At 47.8% G+C, this 19564-nt stretch overlaps 1 long non-coding RNA gene across 1 annotated transcript; it reads right to left on the reverse strand.

Annotated features, from left to right (window-relative positions):
- Positions 1-514: 514 nt before the first annotated feature.
- On the reverse strand, positions 515-18734 carry LOC114671301 (uncharacterized). Its single transcript, XR_003721208.2, has 3 exons — positions 18478-18734; positions 6257-6321; positions 515-4286 (listed from the first exon to the last, which is right to left on the reverse strand). It is a non-coding gene; the product is annotated as an uncharacterized LOC114671301 (long non-coding RNA).
- Positions 18735-19564: the final 830 nt, after the last annotated feature.

The raw sequence follows: 19564 nt of genomic DNA on the forward strand, positions 1-19564 counted from the left end.
CATGCTATTTCTGAGATACAAAGAAAAAAATGACAGAAAAATTGAAAATGAAAGGATGGAAAAAAGATACATCAAATATATGCTAAAAAAAAGGTAACAAGTCTAATAATGTCATAAAAATGGATTCAAGGCAAAACAAAATTAAAAGGAAAAAAGAAAGTATTTCATAATGATATAACAATTATGAACTTTTATTCAGCTAACAACCTTACATCAAAGTATTGGGAGAAAAGCGCACCATGCTGTTTTGTTTACTATAGCCTTATAGTATAGTTTGAAGTCAGGTAGCATAATGCCTCCCGCTTTGTTCTTTTTGCTTAGGATTGTCTTGGCTATATGGGCTCTTTTTTGGTTTCAGATGGACTCACAGGAAACTGGTCACAGTGCCTACTCCCAGGGAAAGAATCTGGGTGATTGGGGGATGAGAAGAAGAGACTGTTCTTCTACTCTATGCCCATTGGTACCTCTTAAAATAGATATTCCTTTGACTCAAAAAGGACACAAAATGCATAGGTACTGGAAAGGAAGAGAACTGTTTTATTAGCAGATGGTACAACCTTCTACCTGGATAACCCAAAAACATTATTTGGCAAATGATTAAAATTAATGAAGGAATTTAGCATGCTGGCCAAGTTACAATAGCAACAAGCTAACGTAGGCCTCTCCTATGTTCCAGCAATAATCAAGTTGAAAATGCCACCGCCACTGCCACAGTACACTATTAGGGATTTATTTTCTTGAGCAGGCTGCTCTTTCAAAATGAAGCTTTCCAGAAAAGCCGTCTGGAATCTCCTGATGCCTCAGCTTGAACGTCTGTCTCTGGAGTGGCCAGGGCAGATGGGAGAGCCTAGCCCAGGGTGGAACCAGGGAGGAGGGAAGGGGTTCAGAGCGGATACAGCCAGGGGCTGTGGAGACCTTGGTTCTGCCTTGAGTCTCCCTCGCCCCGGAAGAGTTGCTGTTTTAGGCAGGACTAAGTGCTGGTACCCAGAGTGGGGGGTCTGGGAGGCCCCCGGAGGAAAGCCAAGAGGGCATGCAGCCACAGTCATGGGACCCTGCTGTCGGGCAGTGGGAAAGGTGGCTGTGGCCAGCCGTCCCTCCAGACCTCGGCTTGCCCGAAGTGCATGACTGAGCGCAGGGCAGAGTCCGAGGAAGGGAGGGTGCATCCCAGCAGAAGGGCTAATGCCTAAGCCAGTGGCTGTCAATCTCTGGTGCCCGCAGGGCCACTATGGGGTGAGGGGTGGAGGTGGGGGTGGGATGTCTGCTTAAAAGGCCAGTGGGCAGCCCTAGAAGCTGACAGTGAGAAAGGCAGAGCAGAAAGATGTGCAAACCCCTGGGATTGTGTCCCCACCCCGCCGCCCCCACCCCCACCCCCACCTCCACCCCTGCCCCCACCCCTGGCGTCCTGTTGCTGTGAGGCCGAATGCCCTAGTGCTTGAAGTCCATTTGGGCGAGGGTTCATGACAGGATGTTCTCAAAGGTGTTCCTCCTCATCGGCTGGTGCTGCAGCCTAACTGGGCTCAGCCTGCCTGCTGGGTGAGCGGTGGTGACCAGTGACCTGCGTCCCGCCCTGAACTTGGAAGACAGCCATCTGCGAGTGCGGCTGAGGAGATGTGCCCAGCACTGCCAGGTGGGCCTCTGTCCCGTGGCCGGCAGGGCAGGCCATGCCCACACCTCCACGCGTGTGAGTGGCTCTCCGGGAGGTGGCCTCAAGGAATGGGTTGCCCCCAAAAAAGCTGATGTGACAGACACGCCATGAGTGGCAGGCTCAGTCCGCAGACACGGTCCTTGTCACACCCTGCCATCTAGGTGAATGTGAGGAATGGAGCTGAAGGAAGCGTGTGAAGAAACCCTGAGAGGGAGCGTCAGGACCTGGATGTAGCTCCAGGACAAGGGCCGTGGAGTTTGGCCAACCATTACCCTTTGCACTGAGTTGGTGTCACCCAGAACTTCCGAGTGGTCATCTGGCTTCCTGTGGCAATGCCCCTGCTGCGAGAGGACGCAGCAGCTGCAGAGAGTGGGACAGGCCCCCAGCAGCAACATTCTCTCTGTTAGTTCATGCGCTGGTGTCTGGCTGGTGCTTGCGTCTGTGATGAGCCCCCAGGCCTGTCCCCTGGGACTGATTGACATCAGGGGCCCTGTGAGCTTGCCAGGGTGAGCCCTCCACAGAGCATGCTGCCCACTCTCAGGCCAGTCCATCTTCTTCTGCTCTCCCAGCACCCCTCTGTGGGCTTGGGCCACGGTGCTGCAGGGGCTCTGAAGGAGGAGGGTGCTTTGGCCCTTGCCTGCAGGGGCAGGTTCCTCCTCAAACTGCCTCCTGTCTTTCTGCAAGAAAAGCAGCTGCAGCCCAGTTCTGCAGGAGATTATTAGTATGTCAGGGACTTCAAAGGCTGAAGGGAAAATTGCCACAAGCCCCATGACCAGCCTCCACTGCAAATTAGGCCTTGCTGGTGACCTAGGCACTGGGGACAGGCAGGTCTGAGGCTCTCAGAGGCTGCCCGCGATGCTGCCCTGGCTTTCAGACCAGGACTGCTCCAGTGTCTCCCAGGTTCATCCTGGGAGTTAGTCAGGCCACAGATGAGATCCCTCAGCTCCCCACACTCCATCTACACTGACCAAGCAATGTCCTTCCTGTCCTATTTCTCTTCCCTCCCCATGGGGGCTAACGCCCCTCCTGCACCCCTGGATCTCCTGTTACATGGCTAAGATGAGGTTCCAGCATTAATCTTTGGGCAGACTTCCAAACTTTCCTTCCCCTATGGCCGGAAATGGACACTAGACCTTCCTGTGAGTCCCTTGGTCACCCCAGCCCTATCTGTTCCATCTTGGGTGTGGAGATGGGGTCAGCAGACTCCCGCTTCCTGCATGGCCCCTTTCAGGCCTTCGCTCTTCCTTCCTCATTCCTCCCCACCCCGTCCTCCTGTACGTGCATCCCATCCCAGGATGCCTCCTCTCTCCATCTTTCCCCGTCTCCCACCCCATGCCCTTCTCTGCTTCTGGATGCCGGGGGCCCTCCCATCCCAGCATCAGGGGCCAGCGTGGCCACTGCTCACATGGCCTCTCGGATGCCCACAATTCCCTGACTTCCCACCTTGCACTGGGCACTGGCAGGCACTTGCCCGCCCCATCGTATTTCTTCTGCATCGGTGGCGGGTCTGCTGTGCCCTAGGCGGCGTCTGACAGGGATCGCTGCGTGAACGGTGAGGCCTCCATGATGCTTGGGACTCTCAGGGCCTGGGTTTCAGGGAAGAGGATGAGCAGACCAACTTGTCAAGACAGACGTCCTGCAGTCCTGCAGCATAGTTAGGGGTTGGCGAGCTGGCTGTAGAATGCTAGGCATTGTCTCTAGGTACTTCCTGAGCAGGCAGCTGAAATCTCCCCAGCCCTTCCCATCCTTCCGTCTCTCCCTCCCCTCATCCATCCATCCATCCATCCATCCATCCATCCATCCATCCATCCATGAAGCCGCATCGCTCAGTGCAGAGTCACTGTTCACAGGGCTACGTGGATACCGTGAGTGAGTGGAGTGGACCAGGAAGAGGGTGAAAAGTGGCCTTTGATTCTTGTCTTTGGTGTTGGAGGTACAATAGGGAGTGGTGAGGACTGGGGCAAACGAGGCAGAAGAGTCTGATGTAAAGGCGTCGGCTGCTACCCAGCTCAGCCAGTTATTCCCAGGAGGAAACATAGGCCCAGTGAGGCCTGATGTCCTAATTTTTCTAGAGAATTCAGAAATGTGAGGTTTAATGTTAACTCTTCTGATTGCTAAATGTTGACAACGAATAAAATTTAAAACAGTGAGGAGGCCTCACGTGTGTGAATCAAGCGAAACCTGTGTACGGGCTGAACCGGCCTGGGGTCAGCTTGCAACCTCTGGCATGGGATCCAAACACAGGCATTGCAGTCAGATTTCAGCTTGTCTGACAGCGAGTCACTCAACCACTCCAAACCCCAGTGTCCACCTCTGTAAGATGGGGTGGGATTCACCTACTCCACAGGGCTGGTGTGAAGGTTAGGGCAGATTATGCTTGAAAAGCACTGAGCACAACAGTCACCTAGAGTGCCTGCTCAAGCGCGGGCAGCTGTCATTCTTATCGTCTGTCATGAGTGTCTGCTGTGGCCTGGCCCAGTGGCAGGTGTGGCCTGTGAGGACTCTCCCAAGGCAGGGGCAGTCCCTGCAAGCTGGACGCCTGAGGACGAGGGGGCCTTGCAGTCAGCATCGCGACTTCCCCTTCGCCTCTCCCTCCACCTTCCCATTCCATCCTGTTTCTAGTCTTCTCTGGTTCCTTCTTCTGAAAGTAAAAAGGGGAAAAGGGTATTTTTAAGAAGCAGAACAGAGATTTCTTTCCTTTTAAAAAAATCCTATTTAAAGTCCCAGTTTCCAGAAAAGTCAGCGTAAGTCACCGGCTACACGTAGGGAATAAAAGAAGTTGTCTTAGTAGGGCTCAGGGGCTGGGGGTGGGGGGTCCCTTGCACTCAGAAGCCTTTGCCCCTCCAAGTGTGTCTGCTCGGAGGGTGCTCTGGGGGATGAGGCACTGCAGTTGGGGGGCAATTAGGTGAGTGCGGGGCCAGGAGGCCCCTCGATTCCATCTGCACCCATGGCAGACTGTTCCCTTGCTGCTGGAGTCGCCCTCAGTTTCTGTTGTTTGCAACCAGAGGGACTTGTTTTGTTTCAGGGAACAGTGAGTGGCCCACATCCTCACAGACCGAGGAGGGGGTCACTGTGGGTCCCCAGTGGCTCCACTCTGGGTCTGAGCACCTCTGGGTCTCTTCTTGCCTGTTACGGTTTCATGGGGGCTATCGGGCAGGGGTAGGGGCCCTGGGACCTGCTGCACTCCTGCCTGTGTGTGCTGCTCACTCCCATACTCTCTCCTTTTCTCTCTCTCTCTCTGTCTGTCTCTCTCTCCCAGTCTCTCTCTCTCTGTCCATCTCTGTCCCCCAGCACTGTGTTCTCTCACTCCAGGGTGCCTCCACTTCTCACCTTCCACTTCAGTGTCCCTTGCCAACCAGCTGTTTTTCTTTGAGCTTCTCATTTAAAGAAGAAAGGAGCCTGAGGGAAGAGGTCTGCAGACACATCTTACCATTCGGGCTGAGCGCCATCATAACTCATGTCTGGTGCTGGCCTGCTCATGCATCGATTGCCCGAGACAAGAATATTTATTTTACAGAATTGTCTGACGAACACACATTTACTCCTAGCCCCAGTGCATTCACGTCTGTATCCTTAGAGCCAGGTTCACATCAGCGTTCAGTAATTACCTGTTAAGTGGATTTGTTTGTGAGTGGTGGGTGTAAGCATCCGTGAAGAGTGTTTTTGCTACAAGAAACAGAAAATCCTTTTGCTAGAGGCCTAGTCATGGAACAGGAGCGCCCAGCCAGGGAACTGGCTACACTGGTCCGTCAAGCCCTGATGTCCGTGTGGCCTTGTCTGCAGGCCTTTGCTCTTGCTCGTTGCCTCCTGATTGCAAAAGACCTGCTGCAGCTCCAGACATTGTATTTGTGTTCAAGGCAGCAGGGAGGGGGAAGAGAAGGTACCAGCTGCATATTTCCCTTTAATCAAGCAAAGCAGGCCAGGTGTGATGGCTCATACTTGTAATCCCAGCACTTTGGGAGGCCAAGGCGGGAGAATCACTTGAGGCCAGGAGCTCAAGACCAGCCTGGACAGCTTAGTGAGCCCCTCCCCCCATCTCTACAAAAAATAAAAACATTAGCTGGGTGTGGTGGCATGTACCTGTGGTCTCAGCTACTTAGGAGGCTGAGGTAGGAGGATTGCTGGAGCCTGGGAGGTTGAGGCTGCAATCAGCCATGATTGTGCCACTGCATTGCAGCCTGGGTCACAGGGTAAGACCCTGCCTCTGAAAAAAAAAAAAAAAGGGAAGAAAAAACAAACCTTTCCCAATCCTGGAAGATTTTCACTCAAGTCTCATTTCCCAGAGCTGTGTCAAATGTCCACTCCGCTGCAGGAGAAGCTAGCAAAGCAAGTCTCTGCCTTTCCCAGGCTCTTTAGGGGAGGTGGCAAGGGACAGGGGCTGAAATCCTCACTTTCCTACCTGCAGTCTGCCTTAGGTCCTCCTGCCCTCCTCTTTCTGATGGGACTGTGCGGTAGAGGCATTCTGGGGGCTTGTCAGGAATGTGCCTGGAATACAGTACACGACAGAGGAAGGCCAAGTGCAGAATGTGGGCCTGGGGCAGGAGGTTGGTGTTATCGGAGGTGTGACCCTCAGCTAGTTCCCTCCCTGGACCTTGGCTTTTGTCTCCGTACCGAGCTGTTGGATGCGGTGGCGTCTGAGAGCCCCTGTAGATCTTATGGTCTGGCTTCGCGAGGTCCTGTGCGGAGGCCAGAGGGAAAGAACAGAGTGAAGGACAAAGAGAAAAAATACGCATGTGTCTGAGGATATATGCGTCGACAGAGATATATTTGTAGGCAGCAGGAACCGAAATGTTAGATTGAAGCATCCCCCGTGCTGGGTCAACCAGATGGAAGTGAGCAGGCTGTGGTTATGTGTGTGGCCTGAGCAGCAGCGCTCAGCACCCCTGATGTGGCTTTCAGGCTCAGAATGGCTGTAGCAGCCATGGCTGGACCAGGGTTTTGAGGGGCACAGGGCAGCATGGGCAAACAGTTCACTCTGTCTTGGGAATGCGTCGGGGCATTGGGGCTCCTTCCTCTCTGCCTTTTCTTTCTAGGGAGGCACTGATTTATTATTAGTCCTGAATCAGAACATTTGTTCTTTACTCAGCTTGTCTGTGTTTTCTGCTTTTTCTCAATTTGGACACGTATTATTCAAAATTGAAAAAAAAAAAAACACCTCACACACAACAGAAGATATATATGTAAAATAAATCAAATCTTAACCTCATCATACGTTTAAATACCGCTCACCTTCAGGTCACTTGCAGTTACTAGTTGACTCACAAAAGCCAAGTCTGGGCCTGTGGTCGTATTTGTCATCTTTTAGAGGAAAAACTTACCACTTATTCCAAATGTGGAAGTGTGGGCTTAAATTATATTTAAAAATGGCTTGTTAAAATATTATTATTTTTAATTTGTGAGAATGATACAGGTTCATTATAAAGAACTCGTTTATAAAAATATTAAAAAACTAAATTTATAAATTGTTAAAAACTAACTTTGTACATTTTCTTGCTGTTCAGGAAAGAAGACTACAACAAACTTCACTGTGACATGTTTACTTGAAACTATGGCCTAAATGGTTTTATTATGTCTTTTAAAGGTATATAAATATAAAATTAAGCATAAACTTCTTACACTGATAGCTCTTACAATACTATAAAACCAAAGCAAATTTAGAAATCATGTATAAACAATTATACAACACCAATAAAATACAAAAGAACAACATGAATTTAACATGAGGGCTGATAATGTTTTAATGAAAGTGAACAATTTATAATATCACTAGCAGGCATAAGGCTTTCTTTTATTGTTTTGTTTTTGTCTTTGTTCAGCAGGTTTAGTATGCTGACGTATTCCAAGGTCAAAAAGCGAAAAACAAGTCTTAAACGTCACTTGCTAGTTTTAGTCCTCCAAGTAATATCAGTGTTGTCATTTTGAAACTATTTGATGCATGTTGTAGGTGAAAGTAAATAAGTAAAAATACTAACCGAAACTAAGATTTTTCAGCTTGAGGGAAAAGAGATATGAAGATAAAATTTAAAAAAAAGTTAAAGGGGAAGAAACTCTATAATATGAAAGCTGAATTGGAAATATTAACATGGCTTTTTAAATGTCAACTTTCTGCAAACTACCTGGACTGGGTGACTCATAAACAGCAGATATTTACTTCTTACAGTTCTGGAGGCTGGGAAGTCCAAGATCGAGGCACCAGCAGGTTTGGTGTCTGGTGAGGGCCCACTTTCTTGTTCCTAGATGGCCGTTTTCTCTCTGTGCCTTCACAGATGGCAGAAGGCAGAAGGGAGCTCTCTGAGGTCTGTTTTGTATGGGCACTAATCCGATGACCTAATCACCTCCTAAAGACTCCATCTACAGATCCTCTCCATGGGGGGATAGGATTCCAACATATGAATTTTGTCAGGGGACACAAAGATTTAATCTATATCAATGAACCTGAAGTATGTCAGGAAAAAAGGGAACGTTCTGTGTTGGAAAATTTCGTGTGTCACCTTAGACTATGGTGCCCAGTCGTTTTGTCAAATAGGAGTCTAGATGTTGCCATGAAGGTGTTTTGTAGATGTGAGTAACAGCTATAATCCATTGGCTTTAAGTAAAGGAGTTTACCCTTGATAGTGTGAGGGGGCCTCATCCTATCAGTTGAAGGCCTCAAGAGCAAAAACTGGGGTTTCCTGGAGTAGAAGCCATTCTGCCTGATTGTAGCATAGAAACCCTGCCTGCATGTCCAGCCTGCTGGCCTGCCCTACAGGTTTCAGACTTGCCTCCCTCCACAAATGTGTGAAGCAAGTCCTTAAAAAAAACACATATGTGTGTATATATATGTATATATGTACATGTATCTCTCTCTCTCTCTCTCTCTCTCTCTCTCACACACACACACACACACACACACCCCTCCTTTGGGTTCTGTTTCTCTAGGGAACCCTCACTAAATCACTTTCAAAGACTAATAGGGACATACCAAAGGGACAAGGAACCAGCTAGAAGGGATTCCCGCTGGCCAGATTTGAGATAATATGAGCATCAAAAAGAATAAGGACTGAATTGCTTGGAAACATAGAATAAATAGAAACCCATGAGTCCATAGCAAGTTTAAAAAGAAAGAGAGAGAAAGAAAGAGGGGAAACCCATCTCGTTTGCCCCCATCGATGACTATTCTATCAATTCCTTATTCTGGAAATAAAGAGAAGGAATGAAGCATTTATACTATCTTTTTAGCAAGGCTGCATTTTAGAAAGATTGACAGAATTAGAAAATAACCACTTGGCAAACCCTGGTGAAATAACTCATTTGGAAATCGATCCTCCAGAGATGGGTAAGCCACTGGTTAGAGCGTGCTGGGGGTCAGGATACTCGCATGGTGCCACATGACCATCCCACAGCTCATCTGCTAATTGCAAGACGAAAATAAACCTTGACGACGGAAGGAGCAGGTTGTCACCAACTCTGCCAAGTGATCAACCCGAGTCTCATTAACAACAGGACCAGCTGACATTAGGCACCTCCTGTTGTGATGCAGTGTGAAGTGTGTCTGCTGGAAAGGATCCAGAGCTGACTTCCAGTTTGTGATAAGTCCAGGGGAGCAAGTTAAACCAAAGGCCAAGGAAAGAACATGCAGAATATGGAACATTCTTTAAGAAAACTGACCTGGTTTCCTCAAACAGGTAGTATCGTACCGTCTCAGAAGCTGGTGGGGGCTGTTCAAAACAGCCTAAAATATCCCAGCAACAAATCCAATGTGTGAACCTTAACTGAATCCTGTTTTTAAGACACCAGTGTGACAACTGGTAAAGTTAAATTAAATTTAATGTGGATTAGATATTAGATAATAGACATATTATTGTTAAATTTCTAAGGCATGATAATGGCAGTGTGTTTATGTAGAAACTCTTAGGTGATGCACACTGAAATCTTTATTTATGTATTTATTTATTTATTTTGAAACGGAGTCTCCCTTTGTTGCCCAGGCTGGAGTGCAGTGGTGCGATCTTGGCTCACTGCAACCTCCACCACCCAGGTTCAAGCGATTCTCGCCTCAGCCTCCTGTGTAGCTGGGATTACAGGCGCACGCCACCCTATCCGGCTAATTTTTGTATTTTTTAACAGAGATGGGGTTTTGCCATGTTGGCCAGGCGGGGTTTGATCTCCTGACCTCAGGTGATCCACCGGCCTGGGCCTCCCAAAGTGCTGGGATGACAGGCGTGAGCCACTATGCCTGGCCCACACTGAAATCTTTAGGAGTGAAGTGTCACCTGCAATGAACTTTCAAATGGTTTGTATATCTATTGATAATAAATGTATACTTTTTCACCACAGATATGTGTGACAAAGTGGTCACAACTGTTGCATGGAGGTCATGGGTGTATGAGTGTTTGTTGTGTTATTTTTTCCATTTATTTACTTTCAGATTTTCCATTAGGAAAAGTTAGAAAAAAATCGGTAAAACCCATAAAATAAAAATAACAACATAAATTGAATGTGATGAAGGATATTGCTTTATTATCCTCTTTGCAGAGGCACAGGCTGTAGCTGGCATGCCCGTAGAACTTGCTGTCAGGAGAAGACTCAATTCTCCAACTACTTTACCCAAACTATTGTGAAGCCTTTTTAATGGGGCATTATGAAGTTGTTCGGCCTTCTCTTGACTTGACGCCAACTTTGACATTATGAAATCTGTCCTGTTCTCTTATATTTACCTTGAGACACAGAATTCTGGTTGGTGCCAGTACGATCTCAAACAGAAACTGAAATTCCACGCAGATGTGGCCAACAAGACCTTGCTGTCATGTGGTCAGGCAGGTAATCCAGGGCGCCTGCACCAATTACCTACTTTGCCTCCCTCTACACTCTCAGCAGGGTGGTCAGAGTGCGGTGTCTGCTTTAATACTCACTTTCCCAAATCTCCTTGTTGCTAAGCAAGGTGTGTGACCCAGGTCTGGCCAACAGGATGAAAGCAAAAGGCACTCATTGGATGGGGCTTCTGGATATCTGTACAACGGACACCCTTGGGGGGCTGTCGCTTTGACTCTTTACTTTTTGCCCCTCCCCTCTCCCTAATTAATGCAGGAGGCACAGCAGCTGTCCTGCAGCTGTGAGGACAAATCTCTCACAAACTGTTATCAGAGAGACTGAGTTGGAAAACGGAAGGAACCTCTGTCCTTGGTGGCACCCTTGCACAGTTGCATCTGCCCAAGGCTACCTTTCTGCAGACTTATTATTATGTGGGAAAAATAAACTCGTGAGTGTGTAATCCAGTGTTCATTGACTTAACTTACAAAAAAGATATTCTCAAATGATTCACTCAGAAAATACTGATGTTAAATGTTTAGATGATAATATATGGCATGAATATGGATGCAAAAATTCTTAATGAAAATATTAGCAAATAGGTTCAGCAGTATATACAACGGTTATACATGATGACCAAGTGGGATTTATTCCAGCAAGGCTGGTTTAATATTCAATCATATGATCCTATCAACTGATCTAGAAAAAGCACTTGGCAAAATTCAACATTTGTTTATGATGATAACTTTCAGAAAACTAGAAATTTAGGAGAACTCCCTCAAGTTGACAAAGAACATCTACAAGGAACCTACAGCTAATATACTTGGTGAAAGACTGGTGCTTTCTCTTAACATTGGGAACAAGGCAAGGATGCCCACTCTTACCACTGCTATTCAACATAGTACTGGAGGCTTTAGCCAGGGCGGTAAGTCAAGAAAAGGAAATTAAAGGCATACAGAGAAGAAAGGTAGAAATAAAACTATTCCTATCTGTAAATGACTTGATTATCTAATAGAGAACTCTAATGAAAGTAGTCAAAGAAGATCTAAATAAATGGAAGATATGTAGTGTTCATGGGTTGGAAGATTCAACCCTGAAAAGACGTCAGTTCTGCCCAGACTGATATACAATGCAATTCCTATCAAAATCCCAGCTGGAAATTTTGTAAATACGGACAGGATTATCCTAAAATTTATATGGAAAGGCAAAGGGCCTGGAACAGTTATTCCATTCAACCAACCCAAACTATTCTGACACCAGTGAGGTATACTGCAGGACAATTCTGGTAGAAGCTATCCAGAGTTAGCACAGACCTCACAAATTAAAGGGCATGGACCTCAACAAGACTGCTTTCTTCCAGACACCAGCCACAGTGGGGTTCCCGGAACACCTGCACTTCTGACCAACTGGCTACAAACCTGGGGGTTTCCCATGACCTCCTCAGATTCAAGAATTCACTAAAATGGCACTCAGAACTCAGGAAAGCACTATATTTATGATTACCGTTTTTTAAAATAAGGGATACAAATCAGGAAAAGCCACATGAAGAGACACATGCGGAGAGGCCTGGGAGGTCCTGGATGTGGAGCTTCTGTGTCCTCTCCGTGTGGAATCAGGATGCATCATGCTCCTGGTACACCGATGTGTTAACCAATCTGGAGGCTCCACCGAGCTTCTGTGTCCAGACGTTCTTTGGGAGTTTCGTCACAAAGGCATGACTGATTGAACATGGATCATCTGATTGAATGCATTCTCCAGCCCCTTCCTTTCTGTGGAGGTTGAGCTGGCTCAAAGCCTGGACCCTCTAACCACATGGTTGGCCTTTCTGGTGACTAGCCCTATCCTGAATCCTTTCATCTCTCTTCATAAACCCAGGTGGGATCCAAGGCGCTTGTGAATAACAGACATTCCCCGTCCTTGGAAAATTCTGAGGAGTTAGTCTCCTTCCCAGGAATCAGGGACAAAAGCCAATCAAATTCTTTATTATACAATAGCTAGAGCAACTTCAAAAAGGAAGAATAAATTGGGGAAAAACCTCTCTACCTGCTTTCACATAGGTACAGTAATTAGCTCTACATGGGATCAGCAAAGGAACAGACACATAGCTAGAGGAACAACATAGAGAACCACTCCCAAAAAAGAGAATCCGGAAATAGCCCCTCAGAAGTGTTGCCAACTGATTTTTGACAAAGGTGCAAAGGTTATCAATGGAAGGATGATAGTCATTTCAATGAACGGTGCTGGAGCAATTGGGTATTGAGAGGCAAAAAAATAAACCTTGCTCTAAACTTCACATCTGTTGCAAAAGCTGACTCAAAATGGATCATAGATTAAATGTAAGTTATAAAACTAGAAACCTTTTAGAAGGCAATATACGGAAAAATCTTTTGAACCTAAGGCTTGGTGAAGAGTTCTTAAATATGACATCAAAAGTGCAATCCTTGAAAGAAAAAAAAATGGATCAACTGAATTTCATCAAAATTAAAAAATTTTGCTCTTCAAAAGACCCTCTTAGATGGATGAAAAGACAAGCTATGGACTGTGAGAAAATACTTGCAAACCACATATTCTACAAAGGACTATTATCTAGAATCTAGAAAAACTCAACAGTGAAAAAAAGAAGCAATCCAATTAGAAATTAGGCAGAAGCCATAAAGAGACATTTCACTGAAGAGGAGATACAGATGGCAAACAAGCACATGAAAAGATGTTCAGCATCATCAGCCATTAGGAAAATGCAAATTAAGACCATGATGAGATATCACTATATGCTTATTAGAACAGCTAAAATGGAAAACAGTGACAACATCAAATCACCCAATGCTGGTGAGGATACAGAGAAACTGGATCTCCTATACTTTGCTGGTGGGAATGGAGAATGGTGCAGCCAGTCTGGAAAAAGAGTTTGACAATTTCGTAGAAAACTAAACATATACTTGTGATATGATCTGGCAGTTGTACTCCTGGGTATTTATCTAGAGAAATGAAAACTTGTGTTTACACAAAGATGTGTACACCATTGTTCAAAGTAGTTTTACTTGCAATAGTCAAAAACTGTAATCAATGTACATGTTTCCCAATAGGTGAATGGTTGAACTGTGATCCATTCACCTACACCATGGAATACTACTCAGCAATGCTGAAGAATGAACTACTAACAGATACAACAGCCTGGAGCTTGGATGGCTCTCAAAGGTGTGGTTTTCAGTGAAAACACATACTCTATGATTCCATTATACAACTTTCCTTTCTTTTTGAGACAGGGTCTTGCCCTGTTACCCAGGCTGAAGTGCAGTGGTGTGATCATAGCTTACTGTAACTTTGAACTCTTGGGCTCAAGGCATCCTCCAACCTCAGCTTCCCAAGTAACTGAGACTATAGGTGCATGCCACCATACTTGGCTAATTTTTAATTTTTCTTTTTTGTAGAGGTGAGGGTCTCACTATGTTGCTCAGGCTGGTCTTGAACTCCTGGGCTCAAGTGATTCTCCTGCCTTGGCTTCCCAAAGTATTGGGATTACAGGCATGAGCCACTGCTCTTGGCCATACAACATGCTTTTTCTTTTTTTTTTTTGAGACAGAGTGTTGCTCTGTCGCCCAGGCTGGAGTGCAGTGCTGCAATCTTGGCTCACTGAAACCTCTGCCTCCCAGGTTCAAGCGATTCTCCTGCCTCAGTCTCCCGAGTAGCTGGGATTACAGGCATGTGCCACCACGCTTGGCTAATTTTTGTATTTTTAGTAGAGATGGGGTTTCACCATGTTGGCCAGGCTTGTCTAGAACTCCTGACCTCAGGCGATCTGCCCAACTTAGCCTCCCAAAGTGCTGGGGTTGCAGGCATAAGCCACCATGCCCAGCCCATATAACATTCTTAAAATGACAAAATCTTAGAAATGGAAAACAGGTGAGTGGTTGCCAGGTGAAGGGTGGTAGGGGAGGATGACTGAGGGGTAGCACCAGTCGCCTTGGGAGGTGGTATTTCCATGGTGGCAGTGGTTACTATTGTGGCAGGCCAGTTCTCACTAATGCAAGCCTCCGTAACAACTGATTCAGCACTGAGTGGTTAAGTTAAACATTAAAAGCCAGTGTCCTTATGCAAAGGCTGGAATGTAACAAAGAGCCCACCAAGAGTTTTGCTTAGGCCTTTCCTGGGCCTTAACACATGACAAAATAATGAAGGAATTCTTAACATTTAGGATTAAATACATTTTATTGTGGGTCTGAAGAAACTCCCCAGGCCTCCACAAACAAGCTTATTGAGAGTCTGAAGGAATTCCCCACACCTCTGTGATTTAGCAGGAGACAAGATGAGGGTAAACACCCCAGCACCTGGACCCATTTAGAGGAAGTAAATTTACTGAGGCCCCATAGGAAGGTCTTCAGGACTCAGACCTTCGTTATACATTAAAAGAAGTTAGTCACTTATGTCTTTAGATGAATGAACTTACACATAGACATATAGCTTAGAAGGTAGGCTGGGCACAGTGGCTCATGCCTGTAATCCCAGCATTTTGGGAGGCTGAGATGGGTAGATCATCTGAGGTCAAGAGTTCAAGACCAGCCTGGCCAACATGGTGAAACCCTGTCTGTACTAAAAGTACAAAATTATGGCTGGGCGCGGTGGCTCAAGCCTGTAATCCCAGCACTTTGGGAGGCCGAGACGGGTGGATCACAAGGTCACGAGTTCTAGACCAGCCTGGCCAACATGGTGAAACCCCATCTCTACTAAAAATACAAAAAATTAGCCAGGCGTGGCGGCGGGTGACTGTAGTCCCAGCTACTCAGGAGGCTGAGGCAGGAGAATCGCTTGAACCTGGGAGGCAGAGGTTGCAGTAAACTGAGATGGCGCCACCGCACTCCAGCCTGGATGACAAGAGAGAAACTCCATCTCAAAAAAAAAAAAAAAAAAAAAAAAAAAAGAAGGGATATAAGTTCTGGAAAATTTTGTAATTTTGTGTTGGTCTGGCGATAATTTCCAGGCCTTCTCCCTGTACCCACTTGCAGAAATAAAAACTCTCTTTCTCCCCAGTTCATCTGCATCTCGTTATTGGGCCATGAGGTTGCAGCCCAACCTTCAGTATGGTCCAGGAACTCTATGATCTACACATTTCATAAAATGACAAAGACCTATACACATATATTGCAGCAACGCCAAATCCCTAGGTTTTATGTGTTACTGTAGTTATGCAAGGCATCACCGTTGGGGGACACTAGGTGAAGGGTACACGGGATCTCTCTATACTATCTTGCAACTTTCTGTGAATTTGTCATTATTTCAAAATAAAAAGTAAAAAAAAAAAAAAAATGCAAAATAAAGACTTCTTGACCTGGCACGGTGGCTCACGCCTGTTATCCCAGCACTTTGGGAAGTTGAAGTGGGTGGATCACCTGAGGTCAGGAGTTCGAGACCAACCTGGCCAACATGGTGAAACCCTGTCTCTACTAAAAACACAAAAATTAGCCAGGCGTGGTGGCGCCGCACCTGTAGTCCCAACTACTCAGGAGGCTGAGGCAGAAGAATCACTTGAACCTGGGAGGCGGAGGTTGCAGTGAGTCTAGATCATGCCACTGCACTCCAGCCTGGGCAACAGAGCAAGACTCCATCTCAAAAATAATTAAATGAAATAAAGACTTCTTCAGAAAAAAAACCGTAATAGAGCCTATGGGCCTTCCTGTGCATCTCCGTCTGCCTCCAGGGCCCGCTGTCTGGTTGCTGTTGAGGGTGCACTGGGGAAATGAGCAGTACCCTCCCCGGAGAAGGGCTTCATCCAGTCGGAGAAGGTGCAAGCAGCACAACCTTCCTTCCCCCTCCCTCCAGCTCTCCTCCTCTGCTTCTCCCAGGATGCACATTTGAGTGCACACACGCCAGATGGAGATCAGTGAAAAATAAAGGCATCTCCTTGTTGGGAGAGACAGGGGCTAATAGGGTGGAACAAGTGCTGTGAGACCTCATGACAGTGGTGCTGGCCCAGCTGGTGAACCTGAAAGGCTTCCAGGATGGCAAGGATCTTGAACTGGGTCAAGAAAGATGAGCGGGAACCAGTGAGGCAAAGTGCAGCTTGTGCCAACGCCTGCAGGTGAGGGCTGGCAGGCAAGAATGTGCAGGGAGAGGGAGGGGCAGAGATAGGAGGGAGCTGGGCAGAGGATGGGGTTGGGGGTGGGCGTGTGGGAGGAAGGGCTGTGTACTAATCTGAGATGTTAGGAATTTATCTTAAAATCTCCTTGGGGAGGCAGTGAAGGGCCGGAGAGTTGCATGATCAGATGGACATTTTAGAAAAATCTCCTCTGGGCAGAGGAAAGGGTGGGTTGGAGGGGGAAGGCCAGGGTCCAAGCAAGACAGCAATGCAGGCGGGAGGTGGGGAGGCCTGAAGGAGGGCAGGCTACGGGCATAAGCAGAGCTTAGGAAGGTTGTCTTGGAGGGCGGTGTAGCCACATGCAGCTCCAATGGTGAGTGCATTACAGAGCACCGTGGGAGTTAAGTGCCCCAGCCAGGCCTCCTCCAAGAATCCTGGAACCCAGCTCCCTCCAGGCTGCCAAAGTGACCCCACCTGGGCCCTGGGGCAGGGTGGGCCTAGGCCTGGGCTGCCTCGTAGCTCTCCAAGATGCTCCGCCAAGAGCAGGCTCACTGCTTGGGAATGCCTTAGTTCCTGCAGATGGCCTGCATGAGGGCCAGCCTTTTAGAATGGTAAGTCACAGCGTTGGCTGCAGGGACCTCCCCACCCCGAGACAATTTCAGCTGCCGTGAGTGAGGCCCCGGAGAGGTCTCACACAAGGCAGTTGCTTTCCTCCAAAGATGCTAAGTTTATGTGCCAATTTTAGATGTCTACCCCTGCTCAGGGTGCTCTCCTACTTGTAGGAATTTTGGCAACAGGCAGCACTTTATTCTGTTAATGATGATCATCTGTCTCCTTCCAGACTGTGGGCTGTATGTGGGCAGGGACTTAATGGATTCTCTTTTGTGCATGTCCCCAGTGTCCGGGCTTGCTCAGGGCTCAGTGAATGCTGACTGGGGAGATTTTACTGCCTAGGAGGCAGAATTCACATCAACCAGCTGTTTCTGCATTTAGGGGCAGCCTGCACTAGGTCCTAACTAGACTGCAAAAAAACACGTTCATCTTCGAGTTTACAGTGGAGTTGGCATAAATGATCATATGTAAATATAGCTGTACGCAGAATAGTATTTGGAATGCTAGCCAACAAGTGGTCTCCGCTCTGCGTTTCCTGTTACCTCCACCCTCCTTGTTCAAGCCAATGAGCTCTCTGCCTTCATGACCTCGACGAATGGATCAAAATCTTGGCTTTTGACTTCTAAAAGCCCGGCCCTCTTTATAAACCGGCAGACTGGGGACAACGCCTGATGAGCTATCCCAGAGGAAGGTTTCCTCCTGCCTGACCAGAATAGCATCCTCAGGGCAAGATCTTGAAGAATCAGAGAGGAAGTGAAGAAACTTGGATGTTTTGGCTGGGCGCGGTGGCTCAAGCCTGTAATCCCAGCACTTTGGGAGGCCCAGGCGGGCGGATCACGAGGTCAGGAGATGGAGACCATCCTGGCTAACACGGTGAAACCCCGTCTCTACTAAAAAAATACAAAAAACTAGCCGGGCGAGGTGGCGGGCGCCTGTAGTCCCAGCTACTCGGGAGGCTGAGGCAGGAGAATGGCGTGAACCCGGGAGGCGGAGCTTGCAGTGAGCTGAGATCTGGCCACTGCACTCCAGCCCGGGTGACAGAGCCAGACTCTGTCTCAAAAAAAAAAAAAAAAAAAGAAACTTGGATATTTCTGGGTTCCCAGGAGAGACCCTAGACCCAACACCAATCTCCAGGCATGGGGAGAGGGCGACAGAAATCCCAGCCAGGATGAGGAGAATCTGAGAGCAGAGAAGACCTTGCCTGGAGCTGTCCCCAGCAGTCCTACAGAGGGCAGGACAAACATCTGCCCCAGTCCGGGCAGTAGGCTTCAGGAAGCCTCGAAGTGTTGTCCCCGACCCCCACCTGGAAGGAGAAGCAAAATGACTCCTTATGTCTGTCTGTCCACCTACCTGAGACACCTACCAGATTTGAGCATCCTAAGTCCTGAGGGATGTAGACTGTTTCCCCGTGCCCCGAAACAGACCTGGGGTTCAGCTGTACAGGTGACACTTGAGCTTCAGGCAGGGCGGAGGAGGGAAGGGACACCCCAACAGGCCGTGCATGGAGCATCGGCTGGGGGACAGACAGGAGGACCAGCGCTTTCTAAGAATGGAGGCAGGGGACAGAAGTGACCTAGGGTGAAAGAAGGACTTGAAAGAGAAGAGTCGAGGAAGTCAAGTGTTTCTTGCACAGCCAGGATTGTGGGTGGAGAGGCACATATTTTCAGGCATTTTTTATTTAAGGCAGCATTGTTGTGTTGGGGGACAGAACCCATTGAATTGAGCATTGTCAGATGTTTACTTAGAATGAACAAAAACAGTGATTATGTTCTGTGTCCTCCTCTGTAAAATCTAAAACGCGAGAAACATGATTTCACTGCAAGAGTGACGTGGACCACCTGCGCCCTGGTGAATGTTCATCTCTGTCTGTCCTGCCATGCTGCCACCCGAGGTCCCCCCAGTCAGGCTCGCTGGGTCCTGCGCTTCCTCCTGTGCCCAGAACACAGTAATGAGGTGGTGGGTAGATAGAGGCCAGCTTTGGAAGCAATACAGGTCAGCAGGGAAAAAGTTAGTTAAATATGTCCAGTGACTTATAAAACCCTAAGGTCATCCCCATGCCAAATGTCAGTAACAGAGAGAGACAAGGTGATAGAGCAGACATAAACAAAAAGACAGATAAGTAGGTGACTTTGGACGATGAGTCCCCAGCTCAGGGTGGGCGCCACCCTCCTGGTGCTGAGCCCCTTCCCTGAGGTTGGGTGGACCACACCCATACATTTGTTGGGTGCCTGATCTGCAGCCAGCCTCAGGGAGGGCACGGGGGTCACAGCTAAGCAGACCCAGCCCTGCCCCCAGGAGCCACAGTTGGAGGCCGTGGTTCTGAGCATCACGTCTACTGAAGGGCAGCCCACATTCCGTACAAGGTGTTGTCACTTCTCAACACAGCCTCTGAGCAGGAAGCGGTTTCATAACCTCCTCCCCCAACTCTGATCCTCAGCAGGCAAAGGGAA

This window comes from Macaca mulatta, chromosome 12, assembly GCF_049350105.2.
Source record: "Macaca mulatta isolate MMU2019108-1 chromosome 12, T2T-MMU8v2.0, whole genome shotgun sequence".
NCBI classification, from domain to species: domain Eukaryota; kingdom Metazoa; phylum Chordata; class Mammalia; order Primates; family Cercopithecidae; genus Macaca; species Macaca mulatta.